At 34.9% G+C, this 18,697-nt stretch overlaps 1 long non-coding RNA gene across 1 annotated transcript in view; it reads right to left on the minus strand.

Moving 5' to 3' along the window:
• Positions 1 to 1,094: 1,094 nt before the first annotated feature.
• LOC145683343 (uncharacterized) overlaps positions 1,095 to 18,697 on the minus strand; it is a 272,667-nt gene continuing 255,064 nt past the window's right edge. Inside the window, exon 3 of the long non-coding RNA XR_014131052.1 lies at positions 1,095 to 1,180. This is a non-coding gene — a long non-coding RNA (uncharacterized LOC145683343). The remainder of the gene's footprint in view (positions 1,181 to 18,697) is intronic.

Consider the following 18,697-nt stretch of genomic DNA (forward strand, 5'->3'; position numbering starts at 1 on the left):
CCTGGAATCGAACCCTAAGCATACTCCACCATAACAACCTCCAACCGTCGTGCCTAAATTGCATGGGGATAAGACGATGTTAGACGGTTGAAGATCGTTACTACTCACTATCTGTAATGAGTAGGATCGAAGTGGAACATAAGAAAACCACATTAAATTAACTTTCAATTAGATCTTTGTATTTTCATAAATATCGTGTATGACTGGTTAATCGTAGACTGTGTATAAACGTCAGATCACATATCTTAAGCATCTAAGAAGTTAACCACGAATAACTCGAACATAGCTGAGATACACATACCTTCGAGTAGATGACGCCTGGAATGATGTTGAAGTTCTGGATGATGAATATCTCGTGCTGCCAATAGTCTGTAGTTGCTGACTATTGTTAAACCATAATCCACTTTAATGGTTTAGTGGATACTAGTAGATCTCCTTGATATAGTCGTAGAATGGAATCACAGCTGAATGACTACTGTGATTGAAGTATCAGTGGTTCTCTATGTTGATACTCAACTTATGATGATCCACTTCTGACCTAAATCCTTTAGGACCATGAGTTTTTATACTCGGTTTCCAGACATCCTGGAATTCACGTTGTTGACTTTTTGTATATCTCAGCTATTGGTAAAACATTGGTTTCACCCGAATTACATAGTGATCAAATTCTCAGACCAACAAATTTCTGCAAACTTGACGATTATGCCACAGTCAAAGTGTGTCAATGTTACAGCATTACAACTTGATGACATTTCATTCCTTAACCAAAACATTACAAATTACAAATCACAATAGCATACAAACTGACGACTTAGCGTCTAGCCGTAACAAACATAACATTTAACACATATACACATCATTGATGTAAACACATAAACACAAACACGTGTTCACATTATATGACAACATTTAGTTTATTTATTCTGATATAACATTCAATAATTAAGATGCTTTCTTTCCCAAAATAATATGTTCCTAAATAATTTCAATCGTATGTATCTACAATATATATATATATATAATATTAAATAGGTTTAATCAGAGCTTGAAGAAGAATTTTTTTTCTTAGATTACGAAAGATTGTAGAAGGACTTACCATCAAATTCACGAACACATAAGGCCAAATGGCTCATAATGACAAGTACAGTAATCATTTTTGTCACTGCCATTTCTGCGCCAACTAGAAATAAAACATGAGATTTACACTATTATAAGCAGGTCACAAAGAGATTTCTAATTCTACAACCAGTATGTAACATTTAGAAACATATGTAAAGCTTCATATGGATACATTTTTACGAGCCATACAAACACTCACACATCATATGTTATAATTCTATTTCTGAATGTATTACATTATACGATTCCATATAATTAAAATGAATGACTGCCTTGAAAAGTTACGGTATAACTTGAGTATTTAATACTTTTGGCTTATTGTGAATCTTCTCTAACAATATATTTTACGACGAAACACACTGGATAAAATCTCTAACAGTCCGAATATATATAAAGTTCAATAAAATGTCTGTTATGAATAAAATATGTGCTGTTAACAATTTCAGTTTCCTTTACGAGCAACATTCCTTCAGCATTATTGATCGGGCATAGTTGTGAGTGGAATGTTATTTCCCTTTAAACAATTTCATGAATAATTTCTTAGGAATACGCGGAAATCTTTTACTCTCTATCCAGCACTTCTTTAAAATGCAATTATTACATTATTTTATATATTTAAATCTTTCTTAAACTCTGGATACGGAGCTTTGTGTTTTGTTTATGAATGGTGCTTTTATAGGAAGAGAATTCCATAGGAGACTACAGGAAGTTATATTTTAAGGCTCTTGAAAGCCACATCCTGGAAATATATGAACAATTCGATTTTACTTATTACCAACTGTTAGCTATATTTTATTATATATAAAGAAAAAATAGAAGTTGGACATCATAAATATTATAATATCAATATGAATCAAAGACTATAATATGAAGAGTATATATGCAAAATACAGAAGATATCGCTTTCTAAATAAGAAAAATTGTTTTTGTAATATATATATATACTATATCTCCTATTCAGCAAATTTGAAAATTTGTACTGCTTCAGCATCTAAATTTTATTTAATTCTTATTGACCCATAAACTTTCAGTTGTTTGCAATTCCGAAATTCTTATGCAATATGTTAGGTGATTTTCTTTTTAGAATTTATTATTTGTTATTAATTTTTTCACGACATTAAATTAATATCATTTCATTCATATAAGTACAAAATATATTCCAAATAAATCTTCCCTCTTATTACTAAACCGAGCAATATATAATGATTTCAAAATAGAAGGATTATTAGCTCTTACAAGTGATCTTCTTAATTTCATTTGGCGGAGCAAAATTCCTAGGACGACTAATTTGTGATATTCAGGTCACTACTAATGAAAACTTAGTGTGTAATATATTAAATCTGAACTATTTTAGTGGTACTATCTCTATATCCTATGCTTCTGTAAAATATTTTGAAGTTGCCACCATCATGTTTTTCTTTCTAAACTCATTATATAATACAATTAGTACTAGACAATTCAGTTAATTATTAATGAAATCGTATTCATAGACAGATTCTCCAAAGACTTGGTAGATCTAACCTCACAAACCAAATATCGTTGATATACTAATACATTCATAATCAAACTTTAGGAAATTGATTAAATCTACATTTACAAATTTTAAACGTTAGACATATTTCGGAAGATTGTAAGTTGTTCGTTAGCTGGAATGATTACGGTCATTCAAATATTGTAAATTGAAACTAGAAGGCTCACCAAATGATAAGGCATGAGCTTGTAAATATCATTGAACATGTAGAATGTCAAGACAACCAAGCTTCGTGTAGTAGATTGTAACACTGTATTGTGCTCCATTTCTTCTCTGCATATAGTTCAATTCTATGTACTAGTTAAGCAGACAGCATCTTACACATATATTTTAGTTGCATTACGCTTGAGGTGGCTCTCTCATCACTAAGATGCTCAAACCTATGGTATAGGTATATTACAGATAACTTACGATATAGATGTGTACAGCCAGATGAAGGCAAGATTATTCTTTCAGGTACGAACATGTTGTCATACGATGCATGGTTTTCCAGATTCATGGAACATGCAAGTAACTACCTACATACGATTGCCATTTGTGTGCACTCTATTATTCTGTACACAATTTTAGCTAAGAATAGCGTTTTTGTGAAGAAAGGCGTTCCTATCAGAATTCCCGTATTTTGTTGAAAACGTCGGTTGTATATACATTTAAAATTAAAGAAATTAGAAAATAAAGAAAATATAGCCCAACTAACCATTGTTAGGCTCTTGCTTGGCTCATATATCTATACACCTAAGATTTTGAATAATATGACCTTCCTTTATAGTTCATAAATCTAAAATCAATATGGCTTAGATATAATACGCAAGAAAAATATTTAACATATTCAGAAAAATTTGCAATGATTTCTCATAAGCGTGGTGCTCCTTTCTGTAAGGAAAACGCAATTATATAATTCAAAAATACTGAATAATCTATAACTATTTCAAAGTGTGTAGCATAAAACATATACATCAAATCCATGAGGCAAATACATATTACAGCCCTCACAGAAACAAACTGTGGCCCACACTGTTCATAGACGAAGCTTGGGGGATGTGTAAGGTTCAAACCATATTGCATCCAAAAGCTGTTGTCATGTATTCGATCACCAATGTCATTTTTGATATTAATATGGAGATTGACATGAACAATGTGTTATCTCTGAAGTGCGCGTATTTTTAACCAATAGAGTGCATTGCCTTTGGAATTTCAGTCTGATCTCTAACCGTTCTCTCATGATGGACAGCTTAATCTTTGCTTACATTACTGTACTAACACTGACGCCTATTCTTTACCTTATCACAAATATATCACTAATTATTATATGTTTTTTATTTGGCTGTGTCGCTGAAGTAAGTGGAGCGTGAAATTATATTTAAGAGTTTTGGACATTTATGTTCGAGTCGTTGCAAATTTTAAGATACCACATGGGCACAAACCTAATCCTTAACAGTTATAAAGCATACCACGCATTAGAAATTAAGCATTTTGTGAGAAATAATCATGTTGGAGCTACGAAATCGTGTACAGATGTGAGGATAACTGTCACTGTACCTGCATTGTTTATTAGATGTTTCGTAATTAGTAAAGACATCGAACTTTCGAAATTAGTTATTAGACGTATATATTAGGGAAATGCAGGGAATAAATTGACACTACGGTGGATGCACAACATTATTAAATGAAACCGATAAAAAAACGAGCGCCATCACCTGAAAAGGAAGTTGAATACCATTGAATCTTGCCAGCCTAATAGATGATGTAAGAGCAGGAAGCAAACTCTAATCTGATTCGATCATTGTACTTGCAGAAACGCTTCTTTTAAAGGGAACGAATTAAGAAAACTTATTTGATTATTGAAATGTTGTTTTGGAATTTGTGCCAGAAGTGGTTACATGTTTTAAAAATTAAATCTGTTATTCTACTTTTGTTCAATTATGATCGGCGTATTCTTTTTCTACGACACGCAAAACTCTAGATTCTTTCATTAGTTTTCTTTGAGGTTGGTTTACGCTCAAGTGTCTTCCAGATAAAAGCACTATCAATTTCTGACGAGATTTAGGTTAGTTACATGGATTAGTTTCCTGTAATGTAGGTGGTGTTTCGAAAACGGCAAATTGTCTTTATCTTCTTATGCTTTTGGCTATAACCTGTAGCACCACCAATCCTAATCTTATAGTACACTACATCACGATTACAAATTCTGACATTTGACTAAACGAACGGCGAATACATGTGCTGAATCGAGGCAAGAATATAGCGAACATTTAATAAGAAATACAAGAGTTGTGCAAACACTCAATTTTGACAGAGGCTTGTAAACTCAAACATGTGTAATTAATTTTAAACAGAGCAAAGACAAACGAATAATTAGTGAACAGTTTATGATAGGACAAAAAGTCGTAGGATAGGAAGATAGGACTCGTAATCTTGTGAAAAATGCCGTAATACAAAAAATGAATCTTCTACCTTCCCAATTGAAAATAATTCCATATTCAATATCTCTGACATTTAGACGGCCTGATGGACAATTGTGCCTTTTTGATTTCGTACCCAATCATGCAAGAATAATGTGCAATGCCGATATCAAACACAAATGTTCTCCTCAACTGAAACCAATCATTTATTGACAGTATGTATCATTATTTCACAACCGGCGGAGGTGAGGCTTGGGATATCCTAGGAAGTTGACAACAAAACCGTGCCCTTGTGTCCGCTAAATAAGTCCATTTGGTAAATTACAAGAATGAAATGGAGGAATTGGCGTCCCTTCGAATATAGGTTCAACGACCTACTGGGAGGTTTAAGTATGTACATCTCCTAAAGAGCATTTTATGCGTGTCTAGATTAAGGATTAGAATTCTATTTCCTAGCATCCACTAGTATTTCAAGAGAAGGAAAGGTAGTGAAACCCTTCGTCCTACTTCTTAGACACAAACCAGGTGCAAAATCCTCGAAAATACCATGAAAGCTCCTACTCCCATGCTACCCATTACCTTGAAAGGAAGGCAGTCAATATTAGTCATTGGGCTTTGTAAATAATTCCCTCACAATTTTGTTCTACACGTACAGTCAGGTCCAAAAGATAATCTTTCAACAACGTGTACGTTCTTACTAAACACGTAAAACATAGTTAACCTTATATCCCTAACGCGACGCTAATAAGGGATGTCTCGAAACTTTCAAAATAACAATTTTTAATTACTTGTCTACTTCAGCCACTTGCCCTGTTAATATACACTTTACCTCTGCCCTAATTAGATGAGGTCGCATATTGCTTGGATCATTCAATCGGGAGGAAAATGTCGGTATACTCCTTTCAGCGAAATAAAGTGGAGGCTAGAGAAAAATATCTTAGGTATCATCAGTGGTTGCGACTCCCAGTAGAAGGGAAGAAGCTCTCACGATATGGGGATGGGATCAAACTAATATTGTGATATACCACGTAACATTGGATCTGTAATAAGGTACTAAAGTACCTAGAAGTATACGTCGAACAAGCTATTCAGTGTAAGCATGTATTTAAGCAGAGAATATGAGCTAGCACCGTCAGGCATGTGTAGGTCCGGGTTTTATTTTGAATTTTCCTGGCTGAAATCACAGCTTGATATTCGGTGGTCTATGTGTACTCATCTCAGACATCTTTCTAACGGCGATCGTAGGCGGGAGGTGAGCTTACTTAAACGCTCGGGTATGTCCTTGCAGAACACGGTAGATGAGAAAAACTGATCCCATCATTAGATGAGAGGTATGCACTCAGAACTTCTGTTTGACCGCTCAGTGAGCTGAAATAACAGGGATAAAATTGCAACTTCAGAAACAGGGTAAAACGTCATACCTTGCGTTGCACAGAGCACGAGGAACACTTGCGAAGTTAGAGAGACTACTGGGGAAGTGAAATTTAAGCAAGACCTGTAAAGTAAATAACCAAACTGCGGCAACACGTCTAACCATCGTCGTAAATGTGAAACGAGACCACTCCTGAACAAACGAATAAGGAATCAATTAAAGCATAGCTGTATAATATGGTTAGCTGTTACTGATAAAAGACCGGTCATAAGTAGCAAAGCAGTGACCATCTCTTGAACTATAATAGTTTGAATATAAATTAGAGGGTTAAGGTAAAACCTTGTCAGCGAGTTTCTTCTTAGATAATTGATCCACATATGTAGAGATAGTGATAAAATCCCATTTTATACATAGGTGTCAGAAAATTGGTTAATATCATGCACTATTATGACAAATAGTGTGCATGATACCACTGTGTTCAAGTGTGCATGATGTACGCGATAGAAACCCATTATGCAACTATCCTCACTTACTACAAGGATGCAAATGGCGCACTCTTGTTAGAATATACGTTTGTTTCAGATGATTTTTTTCCTATTTGTATTGTTAGTGCACATTAACTCTTCCGCGCGATGAGGTAAGCAGAGTTGGGGACCATGCCTTTCCTATCGGATACGTAAAAATTAATGATTTTCCATGGTAATTAAAAAGATGAGGGGGCTATTAGTTGGGTGCCATTGAATATTAGGTGGATGCTAGATGAGAATTGGTGGTTGCGGATCGTCTGAGGATATAGGTTCAAGTTATTAGTTCACCTGATGTACATTACTGTGAGATTAGGAAACTTGGGCTTTTCTTTCCAAGAGAAAGGTAAGTTTGTTTTAAATCAGTTGTTTTCAATAGCTACATAAGAAAAAGTTTTTCAGTTAATAGTAAACCGAAAATCGCCATCTGAGAAAATCTCTGGTTTTAATGTCTGAGAAAATAAACGCACACGTCATTATTTAAGATTTGTCTACGAAAAATTCACACTTGGTACCGACCCTGAAAAGCTAAATATCATTCTGATTTTTCTACGCTAGGAATGTCGACTGAGTATTAATAATTCCATATTCATTTCCTTACCAATTTAAATATTTTGTTGTAGACTTGTAAATCACTAGTAATTACATTGTTATATTATAGTAAAATTTAATGTATTTTACTATACTATTTTCCTTGTATTTCGTGTAGTTAATATCATTTATTTCGTTCCATTAATATTTATTTCGTTATATTTTACTTCGTTCCATTAATATTACATTCATAATTCAAATATTATATCCTTTAAAATTTCACCCTTACATGATAACTACAGAAATAAAAGAGAGTTGTAAATAAAAAATGTAATTTATGAATAATGATAAAATATGTCATACATAAGCATTACAAATATCAGTGCACTGCCGATGTATGAAATTTTAAAAGCAAATACTTGTCAGCATTTGGAACTAAGAGATATTGCTACGGAAAACTAATTCCGTCTATACACAAAAGAAAGTTATGCACAACCATTATTTGTAATAAAACGAATACGTCACACAAAACTAACACATCTCACGAAAGGTAAAGTTATATAAGTGGAAATATTTTCGACTTGGTATAACTACATACTTCCGTCGTTGTAATAATTAGGAGTTCGAGTTTTGTTCATCGACAGGGTTTCTGTTCTCCCTATATGCATAACAAATCTCATACACTGTCAGCTCAGTTATATATATTTAAAATATAGAAATTCAACCCTACACTGAACAAAGTAATAACGACGTTCTAATTAATATGTTGACGGGCTTATTTAAAGATATTTGGTAATATAAATCACACTGGTGAACAGTCAAAATGCTTCGGAAACAAAAGTAACAAATTCTTACTAATTTTAGAGTGCTCCTATCGAATAGGAAATTAGTTTTTCGAGTTTGGTTCGAGTTTCAAAGAAATACGATATCACCGGGAGTGCTACGGTGGACAAAGTAAGGGTTCGTGGCAACATAAGCCGTCTGTTTATATCCATAAACGTCCATTGCCTGACGGTTAACTTCATTGCTATCCTCCGAGACACGCACAGGTGGTGGATCCTGCGAGTCTTAACCCCCGAAATTCCGACTATGTGTAAGTTTAGTCTAATTTCAGGTGCAAATTTACAAATTTTAATACAATTTAGCCTCAAATTGTATTTAAACTCCCCGAAAAAGATATGCTTTTTCCGAAAAAATACTGCGTACGTCTCTAGCTATCCTTCTTACTCGCACTCGCATCGTTAACAAAGTAACATCATGGTTTAGTTTTATTGCAGAGTTTGTTAGTGAAAAAGTGTTTTGTAAGGTTTTTTGCAGTTACAATTTGACATCCTAGATGTGGTTGTGGTGATGTATTGGGTGAGTGTGTGCATTTGTTATTATTATTATTATTATTATTATTATTTCTTTTTCCATGACAATCCTGAGCTGAAACATCTGGTGTGAACGTGCTTACAGTTCAGAGCAAATTGGTATTTTTAACGAATGAAACGAAAAGTGGAATTTTATATCCATCACGAAGAACGCCAATTGTTTGTACTTTGGTTGTAAAGTAGGAGATATGGACAAGAAGCGGGAATTACATATTTCTTGTGATACCTGTTCTACAAACTTGCGGGACTGGGTAACCAAAAGAAGCCATGCGTGGCACTTGTAATTCCAAAGACAAGTAGAGAGCTCACATATCTTTTCATAGTTCCTCCAGTTAAATGTATATAAACTAGAAAAAGTAGACTACTACATATCCAAATATTTTTTGAGATGTTTGTAACTGTGCTACGTTCCGAAGGACTAAAGGTTCCACGACCTCTCGTACCTTACTCTAGTGTTTCATCCGATGAAAAGCTAAAGGTGGACAAAGTCGATCCATGTTGTAAAATTATGCTGCCTATTCATCGTCTTGCACCGATCATGACTTCGGAAAATCAACATATCATTATATATTAGTCGTAGGATACTCAACCTGAATTAAATTACCACGGAATGACTAAAAGTGGCGCGGAATTACTGGCATCCAGACTCAGAGAGCTTATTCTGAAAGTGTTAGTGTTTTGCACACATTAGAAACCCTTGGAAGAGGATTTTCAGTGGAAAGTGAAATAGTATAATAAGTTGTCACAATGTAACGGATCTTGTCACAATGTAAACTAAAATCAAAACTATTCTTGAAGTATATTATGCGTAAACTTCCACAAATTGCATAAACTAAAATCAGGTACGGAATCCTTATTGGCCGGAATATTCGCTAAATCCTCAATGATCCAGAATTGACGCTGTATTAGGAAATAAGATGAGGATTGCGTGGGATTCTTTCCGAAAAGTGGTGACTAAAATTTCGGGAAATATGAGGTCTCAAAACCATAAGGAAGTAGTGGAGCTCTTAATATCTTCAACCAACCAATGCTGTGTAATGAGTCACTAAAATGCATATGTTGCATTTATACATAGATTTCTTCCTAGAAAATTGCGGAGCCATCATAAATGAACATGGGAATCATATCTACCAAGTTATATCTCTTATGGGGAAAGATATCCGGGCCAAGTCTGTACAACGATATTGTATTTTTATACATTATTTTCGTGTGAATTACTTCCATTTTTCTTGTAGCTATTGTGGGCAAAGGTTTTTAATAGTGCACAAATGTTGTTCAGAAGGTGAAGAAAAAATAGATAATATATTGTTGATTATATTGTAAAACTTTGTGTATTTTCGTCTCATATAAGGAAGAGGTAGAACAGTTAATAAAAAGAGTGTCTGCAATCGACTCCCACTACCAGTTTTTATTATAAAAATCCACTATATAAGAGTATTTGTACAAAATACTATACAATTTGTTCTCTATTTTAAAAGGGTAAGTAAAAGGTAGTCTTTGGCCGCAAGGTCGTAGACAGAATCTCCAACAGAGCCCAAAGCAGGCAAAGTCGAGTGGAATTAGGTTCCCAAAGCTCCGAAGCAAGCAGTGGGTAGGTTAGATGGCCAACAGAGCCCCGAAGCAGGCAAAGTGGCTGAGGTTTGGATTCCCAGACAGAGCCCCGAAGCAGGCAAAGCCAGGAGAAAGGATAGGCGTAGTCCCGTAGCAGAAGAGATGGCCTGGGATACTCCTAAAGTCCCGAAGCAGACAGTAGGAGGGTCAACAGAAAACTGGTGTCGAGTTGCCTTTGTCCATCCAATTTATAGGGTCCTTTTGGGTGGCGGTGGCGCTGCTGCTCCGATGTCGTCTTCTGCTCCATGGGAGGGGCTAGAAGCCGTAGTCTGCATGTGATTATAGGTCCCTCTGGCGGGAGATCCTCTTGCTGAACCAGGTGGTGTTGTTTGTAAACATTGAAGCGTGGAACTGCTTGTTTACGACATCACATAGGATATTACACCCCCTGGCTTGTTTAAAAAATAAGCCGAAGAGTTATGGCAACACTGAGATATCACACACAAAAAAGCACTAAATCATTAATAACACTTGCAACACACAAAAAAATCACTTTTCGGAGCAATAATAAGGTAGCGGAATATAGAGCACTAAACAGGTGGTCTCTATATACAGGCAGGATCCGCACATGGTACAAAATACTTCATTTCCCTCGAGATAGGGCTGTTTTCGGCTTGGCGTCAATAAATATATACTAATTCACTTATAGTAAGTGGGGTTGGAGTCTGTGCTAGCTGTTGCTCCTTAGTTGTATTATTGGTATTAAATGTTTCCAATGGGGTAGGAGATGAAATATCTATGCGGTTCGTTCTAGATTTGTTTGGTAACGAGCGAAGACGACGATATAATATGTATAAAATAATAAGACTTAGGAATACTAAAAAAGTTACAATTAATACGGTTATATAAATATGCTCCATACTGGAAGAAAAGTGAGAAAAAAAATATTACAATTGATAATTAGTGGAGATCTTGTACAATGTAAAATGTCTATGAGGCATTGTTATTAATAATGCGTTTATAAATAAAATATAAGAATATGCCAAAACCAATCAATAATATGAAAATAAGAATGGCTATAACAATTATAGTCCACGGGAATGCAGTGGAAAGATGTAGTTGCGGCATCTTATCCAACAAAGAATTTTGCTCGTGCTGTAGTAAGGAGTGCATTGAAGTTATGGTGCGTTTTAAATTTTGAAGGTTATGAATAAAATTCAAAATTGGATTTTTTGGCAACTTTCTATATATTAACGTGAAGTTAGCTGAGGTCCTAGTAGGAAGATTCAAAGTATCGGTAATTATGAGTTGAAATTCTTCATACTTAAAAATGTAAGTTCATGAGCGATTAACTGCATCAGCGGCTAACATGTGGTTTCTTTGGAGTGGCATTTTAACAGATTTACGCGTAGTAAGATGAAGTCCCATGGGCGTATATAGATAAAATTCCTCTGTTTGTGAGAAAGTAGTTTTCAGATGGTAGCTATCGGTTGTATTTCGAAAAACTAAATTAAATAGATAGCCTGTTTGTTGAGAGCGGGGTTGTGCCTGTAATTTACATATAGAGAACATATTATATGATTGGCATAGCGATAAGTCTAACTCATAGATTCCTTTGTCTGTCCAAATTGTATATTCAGGTGTCTGAATACGTATATGAGCAGTCTTAGTGAGAAATACATTGTTATAAATTTTATATAAAATATGATAATCATTAGTCTGCACAATTGGTGTTGTATTATAATGTCTAAATTGGCAGATTCTGGGTCAAATGAAATCAAAAATTCCTTTGAACATTGATAAAATAATCCAAGATCTCCTTCCATTAATGTTCCTCTTAAGTTTATATTTTGTCTAATCATTTCTTTAGCTAAAGCAGGTTTTATTAAAGCATCGTTAACTTTATTTTGAAGAATGCTTTGTATGATAGTATCAGTGTTGTTCTACATTTTGAAATTTAAGAAGGGCGATCAGATAGCGTTCATTTGTGGCTGTTGTACATATCAATTTCAATATACTATGATGAGTTTCGCTTATCAATTTTTCTACAGCTACTGAAAAGTTCGTCTCCAAATGTGTGAGTTCAAAATTACTTTTTTTTAATTTCCTGTATCTTAGAATTTAGATAATCATCTGTGCGCGCGTTTGACTAATAGCTGATTTTAATTTATGAACCTCATATAGACTATATCCACTAAGTCCAAAATTTGCAAGTCCAAGTAATAAGTTAAAGATCTTTCGCCGCGGTCTTTTGGAACACCCTATTTTAAAATCGCAGGGTATGACATCTTTAATTTTATTAATGAATTGACGCTCTTTATCGTGCAGAAGTGATACTATTTTTTCATATCCAGAACAAGAATCATTCGGTAGGTGTACTACCGAAAAGTCTAAATGGAGATTATAAGGTAAGAATTCTATATTGTCGTAACTGATTACGGGCTTGAACTTAGCTATAGAAATCCCATATTGTGCGAATACAAGTTCATTGCCACTTATGCTGTTTATAAGCAGTGCTAGGAGGTGATAAATGAAAAGGATCAGCATTCTGCTACTGAATATGCGTACTCCCTCCAAAAAGAGAAGAGAAAAATAAAAGTAATATAATTTTTTTACATTTAATCGTTATTTTAATTTAGAATTTGAAAAATAATAATACTTTATTAGAAATACTTGCAGTAAACATATGTGTTTCAAAGGAAATCCAATTTTAAATGTCAATGACAATAGTAATAATGGTCCTGAATTCCTGATTATCCTGTATAATGGAGATGTGGTCATAACTTTTGAAACGTCCTGTACAATATGCAAGTTGCATAATGTCAGTTACAATATGTAGTTCACAGAAAAAAATATCGATGAAAATGTAGAATTATGTTAGCTGTCCTTGTAAAGATCATTTGCCTTTTAAATGCTGAAATGCTAACGTCGGCATTCTTTCCTTTGAGTTGCGGAATAATGATTCAGCTTTTTATAAAACAAAGAGGAAATGAATGTTTGTATCGTTATGAAAAGTGTTTTTATCTGCTGAAGTCTTGACTTTATATTTCCTTGTTCCTAGTGGTGAGTACTGTATTTTTTCGCTTGTTTAGTTAAATAAATATATCTTATTTATCCTTCATAAAATGGCTTGATTCGGTCTATTGAGATTTCTTGTATTTTCTTATAAAGGTTAGGAGTCAGTGTATCCAGGATTTGAACGGGGCCCACATAAGAGGGAGAGAAGCTCTCCGGCACTCCTATTTGCCGATTAGGAAAGTAGACCAGCACTTTTTGTCCCTTTTCAAATTGAGTTTGTCGGTGTCTGCTATCGAAATACTTTTTCTGCTTATTATAGCCAGCGATCAAGTTATTCTGTACAGTCTCACGTATTTTATTCAAATGTTCTTTGTTGACACATAATGTTGGAGTTGACGCTAACGCAATATGAGAGATGGTGTTTGGTTCATATCCATACATGAAGAAAAACGATGAATATTTAGTTCCGGCTTGCCCGAATGTATTAATTGCGAATGTAATACATGGTATCAGCTTCGGCCAAAGATTTTGGTTTTCTTGCACGAAACATTTAAGTGCATTCTGTATTGTCTTGTGGAATGTTTCCACTATGCCTAGGTTTTTATGGTCGTATGCGGGGCAAAATTTAAATTCAAAGTTATAGCATTTTGCCAAATTTTGCAGCCTCTTAGCGCTATGTACTGGATATCTATCCAGATATAAATATGAAAAAGGTTCAAATTTGAGTATGATGTCATATATGAGAAATTGTTCAATTTCTTCCGCTGTTATGTTGTCCACCACCTTGGTCACACAATATCTTCTGCACATTTCTATGGCCACTAATGTGTGTTTAAACTGTCCATTTCTCACTGTTATTTTTCCAATAGAATCATATTGCCAAGCTGTTGCAATCGGCTTAGGTGGGTGATGGAGTAATTGACCCGCTGGTATAACTGGTAATTTCTTGAGTCTCTGACATGAAATGCATGTTTTAATTCTGTTGGCAATGTACGCTTTCATATTAGGAAAGTAGTATTTCCTAAGGGCCGATTAATATGTTTTGGTATGTCCAAAGTGTGGTGCCATGGGGTTATTATACAAGGCATCTAACCACTTACTTAATAAGGATTTCGGCACACAAAGTAGATATAATAGTCCTAATTGGGGGTGCTTCTGTGTTCTGTATAATATCCCGTCCTTTAGAGAAAATATTTTGCGGCCCGAAAAGTAGACAACTTATTAGGTTCCTTATTTTCCAAAACAGTAATAATGTCAGAGAATGAAGGATCTTTCCTTTGTTCTTCTGCTAAATTTGGCAGGATTATAGGTTGTTCAATTTGGAGAGTAGTGTCTAAAGAACGGCATGCAAATACTTTAGCATCTTCCGTGTCCGAGAAATTGTCAATTTCTTGGTTTTCTTCCTGTTTAATCTCCTGTTTATCTTCTAAACGACTAAAGATGTCCGCTGGGTGTAATTGACTTTTAATGTGTTGTATTTTGAAATTGTAGTCTGCTAAGAATATTCGATAGCGACTAAATTTCCCAACTTTGTCCGCTTGTGTTGTGAGAGTTGTGAAGCATTTGGCGTCTATAAATAATTTAAATCTTCTATTTAGAATGAAATATCAAAATTTTCTCAAAACATAAATGAAGGCGTACAGCTGTTTTTGCCAAGTCGATGCTTTCCTTTCACTTGGTGTAAAACGTCAACTAGCATAGGCAACAACACGTTCTTGTTTCGTTTTTCGGTTGTAACATGCTAATAAGCCTCCTGCGGAGATAGAGGAAGCGTCGGTATACACACGTATTTCTAATGAGGGATCGAAGTGAAACAAAGATGGCGCGTGTATGATGTCCGTCTTAAGTTTCTCATATAATTCGTCATGCTGAGAGGTCCATTTAAATTTTGAATTCTTGTCTAAAAGGCACTGAAATGGTTCTACTTTTCCGAGAAATTTCTGATATGTGCTCTTAAATAGGAACATAATCCTAAAAAGCTTTTCAGAGTTCTTTTAGCAGTTGGTTTCTTAAAATTTCGAATCTTGTTAGCGATTTTGTGTGAAATTTGATTTCTTTTCCACTAACTGTGAAGAATAAAACGTCCAATTCTGTGTATAATAAGTGGGTCTTCTTTGGACTGGCACGAAAATCATGCTTTCTTAATCTTTTAAAAAGTAATTCTAAATCCGATAACTGTTGTTTCAATTTTTACTTCCTATGACCAAATCATCAGCAAAGGCAGTTATATGGAGTGGTAGGCCCTCTAAAAGCATGCGTACAGCTATACTGAGTCCTGCCGCGGAACTGTAGTGACTCATAGTACAACTCTGGAATTTATATGCCTTTCTAGTATGGTTGACCTCAAAAGTCATGTATTTTTGGCTTTTGGGGTGCAACAATAGCTGGAAATACGAGGATTTTATGTCAATTGTGGATATAGAGTCTTTTCCTCTTAAAACGTGTAGAATATCCTCCGTATTTTGAAATGGAATACTTAAGAACTGTGAGAACCTATTGCAAGCTTGGAGGTTCAAAACTAGCCGGAATTCCAAAGTCCCGGGCTTTTTCACAATGAGGAATGGTGATGGAAAGGAAGAACTATCGCTAGTTTCCTTGATAATATTTACGTCTAAGAGTTGCTTGATTTGTAAGTCAATTTGAGGTCTTACTGCTAATGGAACCGGAGGAGATCTTTGATGGAAGGATGCTCCTTTGTGTATCCTTATTTTATGTATATAACCTCGGAAATATCCAATATCTGTTGGTGTGTAGGAAAAAACATCTCTGTATTTAAAGAGTAAATCTTGTACGGCTTTCTTTTTTCTTCTGATAAATCCGGGTTTATGTCAAACAAATTAATATCAAAAATGATTTTGTTTCTTCTAATCGATCCTGAATTTCTTTTTCTGATCTGTAAAAAGTTTCGTCATCATGGCCACTATTTGAGCAACTATTCTGTAAATTTATTTCTTGAAGATTCTCTTCTACGTAAGCTACAGGTGTGTTCTTTGCTAGTGTTACCGGCCTGTTTGTAGTATTTGGTGTTAATAGAGTGAGGTTATTTTAGGTACTTTGGTAGGCAATGTTAGCAGACCATGCCTGTCTAATAAATTCTCTAATGGAAAAATAAAAAAAATGTTTGCGTTTTTTGTGCTGATTTTAATATTAATAGGTAAAAAGAAATGGGTCCTGGCAGGTATAGTGACTTTTCTGGTTGTGAAAACATCAGCCGATTTCCATTGCCTAATCGTATTCATGGCACTAGCCGATAGTTTTTTCTGAGTATTAATCTCCCTTGGATACTGAAGAGGTCTAGGTTTTTTAATACACTGACAGTGTATGATTTTGCAAATCGATCTTTGCTTGCAATCGGTTTAAAATGTCGCCAAATAGAGGTAGAAAGTCTCCATGTTCTAAGATTCTGAAGTAATGTGAGAATGTAATCGAACCGAATCTAAATTTAATTAAAGCTATGTATCGTAGATTTATAACATAATTCTCAATTCCTCTCAAATTAGTGTTAAAAGGGATTAATTTTGTATTAGGAGGAATGGCTAATCTAGGCCAGGGAGACAACGAGCTTCCGGTATCAATAATTACAGAATATTTTTCACTATTAACCGATACATTAACTAATAATTTATGGTCTTGCTTTAACATGCTAACACATTCTCTTCTTTCTGATAAAAAAGCCACTGCGTATAGCGATGTATTTCTTGTTGTCTCATGTTCATTCTTATTTATGTTTTCGGCTCCCAGAACATTTTCTTGTTGGGGTCTGTCCTGGGGCCCGTCTGTACGTTTCCCTGTTGTTGTGTATTTTTAAAACATACGCTGGAGGTATGTACTCTCTTATAGCACGTCCCACATACAGTGACAGTTTCCGGTCTAGGCCTATTATTATTGTTTTTAGGAACATTCTTTCTCCCATTTGTCTGATGGTTCTCATTATTATTTGTGTTTTTCGATTTATGATTATTACCGCCGTTTTTTCTAAATTGTGAAGCTTTCATAGCATTCTGGACCACCAAAAGTGATAGTTCGGCCATCTGGTTTGCTAATTTAGAAAAGTCTAAGGAATTAGTTGTTACAATTACTAGAAGTGCTAGGCGCCAGAAGGTCGGGCGGGGGATTCTGACTCGCGATTTGGTGGGAGAAATTTGACTTTGTAGGTATTTGACTTTGTGGTGTAGCTTGTAATTGTGGTGCAGAAGGTGCAGGGAACATAGGAGGAGGTTGTTGATATTGACTCCAATTATGCGCTTTATTATATAACGGATGTGTGACTTGTTGTTGTTGTTGCTGGTGAACAGGAAAGGAAGTGGCAGCGATTGGACTCGAATGTAAATTGCTGACTGGAGTATTTTGTTCGCACAGCGAGTAAATGGCCTGCTGAAGCTCAACATAATCCCGTTACTTCTTCAAGTCATTCGCTTTTTCTAAATTATGTAAGTGACTCTGTAGAGCCTGTACAGTTGTAAAGAATTCCAATGCATTTTTTTTAAATTTTCTGCAAACCTAATGATAAGTAATTGATTTTCTGTTCCTCGGTGGCCTGAGGTAAAACTTGCCTAATTACTCTTAATTTCATAAGAAAGTAAGCATCTATAGGTTCATTTTCCCCTTGCTGAACCTGGAAAATTTCAAATTTCGCCTTATACGCTGCAAGTTTCGGCCTGCTCAAATCTATTAATTTGCTTTTTAATAGATCATATTTTAGTGTGTCCAATTGATTCTGAGGTTTTAATTGCAAAACTAAGTCCAGAGCGACATCCTGCAAATACATAGGTAACAGCTTTTTTTCTTCTGTTCGTTACACGAATGTAATAATGCAAGATGATCAAACAGAATAAAGAACCTATCGGGATCCTCCGTCACATGACCCGAGTATTTAGTAAGGTCTGGTACATTAAAGGAAAGACGCGGATTCTGCTCCATTTTAAAAATGTTTTCTGGAAAAGTGTTTTTACCAGTTCTAGTTTGAGTCATAAACAAATTCAGTTCACTAAAAGCACTAACACTTAAAAATTCACATACCTTCCAAAGAAAAAAGTCCACTTCCGATTAATAAATATACTGTCCGGTAGGGGAGTATTCAGAGCTTATTCTGAGTCGGTCAAGCCTCTTCCATGTGAAACTTTGTGTATATTTTCGTCTCATATAAGGAAAAGGTAGAACAGTTAATAAAAAGAGTGTCCGGAATCGACTCCCACTACCAGTTTTTATTATAAAAATCCACTATATAAGAGTATTTGTACAAAATACTATACAATTTGTTCTCTATTTTAAAAGGG

This window comes from Thermobia domestica, chromosome 4 (assembly GCF_964235325.1).
Source record: "Thermobia domestica chromosome 4, izTheDome1.hap1.1, whole genome shotgun sequence".
Classification (NCBI taxonomy): Eukaryota; Metazoa; Arthropoda; class Insecta; order Zygentoma; family Lepismatidae; genus Thermobia; species Thermobia domestica.